This window comes from Prionailurus bengalensis, chromosome B1, assembly GCF_016509475.1.
Source record: "Prionailurus bengalensis isolate Pbe53 chromosome B1, Fcat_Pben_1.1_paternal_pri, whole genome shotgun sequence".
Lineage (NCBI taxonomy): Eukaryota > Metazoa > Chordata > Mammalia > Carnivora > Felidae > Prionailurus > Prionailurus bengalensis.
The window spans coordinates 104,752,010-104,758,424 of NC_057344.1; the positions used below are offsets into that span (position 1 = coordinate 104,752,010).

Consider the following 6,415-nt stretch of genomic DNA (forward strand, 5'->3'; position numbering starts at 1 on the left):
GAGCAGTTGAGGGGCTTTGTCCCCATCCAGGAGACTAAACACTAGATTGCCTGAACAAACCAGAGAGGAGTGCCATGATACAACAGAAAAGAGGCTGGGCTTTGGAGTTTGACAAGTCAAGGTTCAACTTTTAGCCTAATCCTTGAGGGACATGTAACCTTGGGCAAAGCCATGGTTTCCTCAGTACACAATGGTGACCACATCCAGTTCCTCTGGTCATTACTGGCACATCTTAGGTGGCTTGGGCAACATGGGCACCCATGGCTCCAAATACATCGGCCTTCCTCTGCCAGTTGTGGTTCATTTAGAAAAATACATGGCTACTATTTTGCCTCTGCTATGTCACAAGGAAACTGGTAGAAGATTCCAGAATATCCTAATGGAGCCACAACATGCTTAATAAGATCACAGCTCTTTCCCAAGCTCACCCAGAAAGCGAGCGTGAAGCAAGGTGATACATGAGGAAGTACTGCAGTTAGACAGATAGCCATGTTTTCTCTCCAGCTGCATGAGTTTTCCTTCACAAAAAAAAAAAAAAAAAAAAAACACAGAAGTCACTGCTTCCTAAGTTTAAGATACTTCTTCATTTAAGAAGTGAATTTCATAAGTTTTTGTCAATGCTTTATTGTTTTATTTTTTAAGACTTATTTATTTATTTTCAGAGAAAGAGAGAGAAAGAGAGCAAGGCAGGGGCAAAGAGAGAGAGGGAGAGAGAGAATCCCAAGCAGGCTTCTCACTAGCAGTGCAGAGCCTGACTGGGGCTCAAGCCCACAAACTGAACCATGAGATCATGACCTGAGTCAAAATCAAGAGTCACGTTTAACCGACTGAGCCACCCAGGCACCCCTGTCTATGTTTTATAAATTTTAATAAGATGTTATATATGTCAGTTACAGCTCAATAAAACTGGAAACAAAATTTTTTTTGAAAAGAAAAATTTAATAAGGTAGGTTATACTTTGAAAATTATCCTAGTTTTCAAGATGTAACCATTGATATCAAAATGTTAGCTATTAAACAAGGTCACAAATTATAACTTTAGCCCACTTTTGAACAGCATTTTAAAATCTGTACCCAAATTATATTGGAAAGTATCACAGTTATTACTTAGAGAACTCTGCTTTCTATATATTTTTATCAAGTCTGAATTTTTCCTCAGAATTCTTTCACATTTTTTGTTAGATCCAAGATTCACATACAAAATGTGATTTGTAACTATGCCATTTGAAAAAAAGTGCCTCATTTTTGTCTTTTTGTGTTACAGGTTTCTCTTGTACAATTTCTCATTGAAAACTGCCTCAAGATATTTGGGGAAGACATCACTTCCCTCTTGGGAGAGAGCTCAACGAGCTGTGATAACAGCGAGAATGCTGCAGGTACCGTGAATAATTTAATTGGCTTTGGTAAGAAACAGACAGCAAGGTTGTCAGGGTTCATGGGAGATGCTTAGCCAGTGCTGTTCTGGAGCCCAGAGCACATCCCCAGGGCAATGATTTTCATCTGCGCCTTCTTCCGAAGTCTGGTTCACAGGTCAAGGGAGGTCTCACCCTGTTGTGAGACCAAAGAAAGGATAAGATGAGGTCTCTGGCTTCAAGAAGTTTCTAGTGTGGATCATGATAGCATTAGGAGACATGATGGTATGATATAGTGTTTGGGAATTTTTTCAAACAAAATTTTAAATGGGTCCCGTATATATATATTATATTTTTATATATGTAGTTATGTATAATACATAATTATGTATTTATATTTATAAAATATAAAAATATTTATATATTTTACACATATATACATGTGTATATATATGTGTAATATATATGTAGATATAAAATAGATGTGATTTGGTCAAAACCAGAGTGAGGGGCACAGAGCACTGCCTGTTTTATTCCCTCCTCTTTCCTTTTTCTGCCCAGTGATCCCTGGGGCACCACAGGATTCCAGTGCTCTTTGAAACAGGTTGGAAATAACTGGCATCATTGAGAAAAAAGGACTTGACTTGATGCTAAACGGCCTTTCCAAAGTATAAATTCCTGTGCCCCTGTTTACCAACTATGTTACCTTTGGCCAAGTATACTAGCTCAGTATCAGTTTATTCATCTCTAAAATGTGGATGGGGGCACCTGGTGACTCGGTTGAGCATCCGACTTTGGCTCAGGTCATGATCTCATGGTTCGTGAGTTCGAGCCCCACTTCGGGCTCGCTACTGTCAGTCTGTCAGCACGGAGCCCAATTCGGATCCTCTGTCCCCCTCTCTCTGCCCCTGCCCCCCTTGGCTCTCCCCAAAATAAAATAAATATTTAAAAAATAAATAAGTAAAGTGTGTATGAAAATAATGTCTAAATCCTAGAACTGTTCTAAAGATTAAGTAAGATAATGGATGCAAAATAAATTTGTAAATAAGGAATTAACAGGGCTAGGAGAAGTTCCCCTGAGACTAGAGCTAGTATTATTTTGAGCCTAGTGAGTCACAGCTACCTGGCGGCAGCCCATTTTATAAGACTGCTTAATTTTATATATATTTCTTATATTTCTTTAGGAAAATACATGTCTTCAGGAATTACGATGAGTCTAGTGTCAGGTCTGAGAATGTACTTATATAAGACAACTGTGTGTTTTTTATTTCATCAGAGACAGCACAACAACCTCTTGAATCCAAGCTGGTGACGGTGATAGTGATTTACAAAAAGGCACAACTGCAGGATAATACCAAGACTTCATCTGGCATGGATCCACATAGCCACCTGTCTACAGTTCTCAAAGTCACTGAAGACTAGAATCTCCATAATGACACTTGATCCTTCCTTTTCCTCTATTTCATATAAAATAGGAAATATAAAGAACTCTTTTTCCAATGAATGAAAAATGAGCCCCTTCCAAGGCCCCAGTTTATCCCATTTGAGTTTTTCTTTTCCTTGATCCCATTTATCCCTATTGAGGTAAGCTTCCCACAAAATATCTCTTCTATCTTCAATGCCTACCACATCATATTATATATTTATTGTATTGTTTTGCATTGTATAGTTTTATATTAATACAATAAAAATCACTCCCTAACTCAGTGGATCAAATGACCGTTTTATTTACTTATGATTCATATTATGAATTCCATGTATCTAATGGATTCATATTAACACTTCAGTGGAGGCCATCTGAGCAGTTCTGTCTCCTCTAAGGTCATTTGTACACTTGACCTAAGCTTGCAGTTCATCTGGAGTTAACTTATGTGTCTGTATATTGGTGTTGACTCTCATGTGGTCCCCATGTCTTCAACAAGCTAGCCTGGCCTGCATATGATAGAAAACGAGCTTCCAGAAGCAAGAAGCTAATGTGGGAGAGGACTGTGCAAAGGATCATGCAGAAGACAATGATTCTCAAGACAAAGAGGCATTATTTATTGAGATCACACATGAGCATCAAAACTCAAGGCAGCACCACTACCACTCACATCCTTTTATCCGTCAGCTTTTTTTTTTTTTAATCTTTATTTATTTTTGAGAGAGAGAGAGAGAGAGAAAGAGAGAGCGTGAACAGGGGAGGGACAGACAGGCAGACACAGAATCTGAAGTGGGCTCCAGGCTCTGAGCTGTCAGCACAGAGCATAATGTGGGGCTCGAACTCCCGGACTGCGATATCATGACCTGAGCCGAAGTTGGATGCTTAACCGACTGAGCCACTCAGGCACCCCTATACATCAGCTTTTAATCAATTCTGTACACTGGAATTTCCTAAAGGGCATTCCAAGTGTAGTAGGAAGTATCTTTGAAATAATTGATTTTTACCTCAAGTATTCCTTGAGTATATCCTTCCCCCTGTCCCAAGCTGTCTTAAGAGACATTTCCTTAGGGAATAGAACCCTAGCAGAATATGAGGAAAAGGGAGCTCTTTGTTTCTTCTGAAATTTTAAAAATACAGCTTTTTAGAAAACAAAACCGACTCATGCCACAGAGTAAAAGATTTGTGTGGAAATCTCATGGGAAAAGCCCCAAACCATTAGATACATGGACATCAGCCCAATTTCCTAGAAACCTAAAGAAAGCAGGAAGCACTCATAGAATAGCTAAATTTCATGATAAGAAAGATGGGGCCCTGTATACTCACACAGTTTCTTGTATATAAACATGGAACAGATCAGTAAGTGGTATTGCCATCAATCTCAGAATACTATGAAAGAAATAGAACCACTGGATTTGAAAGACATGTCTCAGCAACAATAGTATAAATCAATTCCCCAGGACCAGATAGCATTTAGGACATCACAGCAGATACTAGCATATATCAATGACACTGAGCACCAGATACACGCCACCCCACCATTTCACAGCCTCCTAAAACCTTGGCACTGGAAGACCCCAAAACACAGACACTCACAGAGGAAATTAAGAGATCCTGAATTTCTACCAATCTGGGAACAAAGGACCAAACTAGATATCAAGTGAGTTACTTAAAAATACAAAACTGTACACTTCTTAACATATGTCAATGTATAGACCGAGATTAGTACCAACACATATAGAATAATTGATCCATGCATTGTTTTCCCAGAAAGGGTTCTCTGGTCAAATAAGGTTGGGAAATGCTGGATTTTCCTTTTGGCAGTCAAATGTCCATTAACATATTAAAGTCTTAGCGAAGACCCACAGTAAAAGTAAAAGCAAAAACAAAAACAAAAAACAGCATTTTTCACATTTATTTGATAGTACTTGACCCTTTTGGAGTAACTCCATTAATTAATGATGCTGGGAACATACATTAATAAACACTGCGCTAGGGTCAGCTGGGTGGCTTGGTTGAGTGTCAACTCGTGATTTCAGCTCAGGTCATGATCGCAAGGTCGTGACATAGAGCCCTGCATCAGGCTCTGCACTAAGCGTGGAGCTTGGTTGGAATTTTCTTTCTCCCTCTCTGTCTGCTCCTCCCCCCACCCCCCCACTCTCTCTCTCTCTCAAAATAAACATTCAAAAATAAATAAATAAAAATTGCTCTAAATTTATTTCTCCTTAAGTCACAGATTTTATCATTTTACTCATCTACTAAGAAACCATCAATGGACTTCAAATAATCTTTAGATTTTTTATTTTTTTCAGAAAAATGTCCTTTCAAAGAGCCTCCACAACGCAACCTGCTCTAGTGATCAATTTTGTCTTTACTCTTTCCCTCTGTAAATCCTTTGCTTTAGCTAGGTCAGACACTTCACTGGTCCCTGAGAAAGTCACACTCATTTTTCTAACTATAATTCTCACCTCTCCCTCATCTCTACATTTCCACACACTAGCTAGGTGGCCATTTGGGTTCTCCACTCCCAGAAATTTCACAAAGCCTTCCTGATTTCAAATTAATTGCTCTTTTATAACACATGAGCACTTGACCCTACTACATTGACTCATATGCTGCTTTACACCATCAGGATTTATGCTGGTAGGTTCATATATCATCCAGCCAATCCAAATTCCTGTGGTAAACAACTGTATTTTGTGTTAGTTTTGTATTACTTTTAGGGACACCTGGGTGGCTCAGTTGGTTAAGTATCGACTCTTGATTTCGGCTCTCTTATGGTTCGTGAGATTGAGCCCCACATCAGACTGCACCTAGTGTGGAGCCTGCTTGTGGTTCTCTCTCTCCCTTTCTCTCTCTGTCCCTTTCCCACTCATGTTCTTTCTCTCAAAAATAAAAATAAATATTACTTTTTTAAGAAGTTTATTTATGTTGAGGGGGTGAGAGCACATGCAGGCTCACGTGAATGGTGTAAGGGCAGAGAGAAAGGGAGAGAGAGAATCCCAAGCAGGCTCTGCCCTGTCAGTGCAGAGTCCAGTGCAGGGCTTAAACTCATGAACCCTGAGATCATGACCCGAGCTGAAATCCCAAGTCAGATGCTTAGCCGACTGAGCCACCCAGGTGCCCCAATATTATATAACTTTTAATGCCTGGGTTTATGTCTACTCAAAAAATGAATGAATGAATATGTTCAATTCTCTAAGTATAGAGATTTCACATAGATTGGTAACAACTGCAGATTTTTAAACTGAAGAGGTAGAACACAGCACATATGAAATTTCAGTGGGTGGCAATAAGACATCAGTTTGACTAATTTTTTTTTAGCCATGACTTCACAGCCTTATTCACAAGTTCTGAGATATACTATTTTTACTCATTATGCAAAAATGTGATATTGATGTAATATGTTTGAGAATAATTGCATGTTTGTATGAAATCTCTTTTAAACATCAATAATCCAGAATAAAAGGGGCAAAAAAAACATGAGTAGGTAATGTTTCTGTGAGTTTTTAAGCCCAGGAAGATATAAAAAACATCGAAAAGAAGAGATACAAACAACAGGAAATAAAGAAAAGCTGAAATTTAACTGATTTGTCAAATGCAACTCATAGAGGAGATTCTTGACATGGGGAAATAGTTCATAA

General features: G+C 38.7%; 1 long non-coding RNA gene across 1 annotated transcript; it reads left to right on the forward strand.

The window, feature by feature from the left end:
* Positions 1-1,094: 1,094 nt before the first annotated feature.
* Positions 1,095-3,057, forward strand: LOC122476575. Its single transcript, XR_006295528.1, has 2 exons — positions 1,095-1,375; positions 2,628-3,057. It is a non-coding gene; the product is annotated as an uncharacterized LOC122476575 (long non-coding RNA).
* Positions 3,058-6,415: the final 3,358 nt, after the last annotated feature.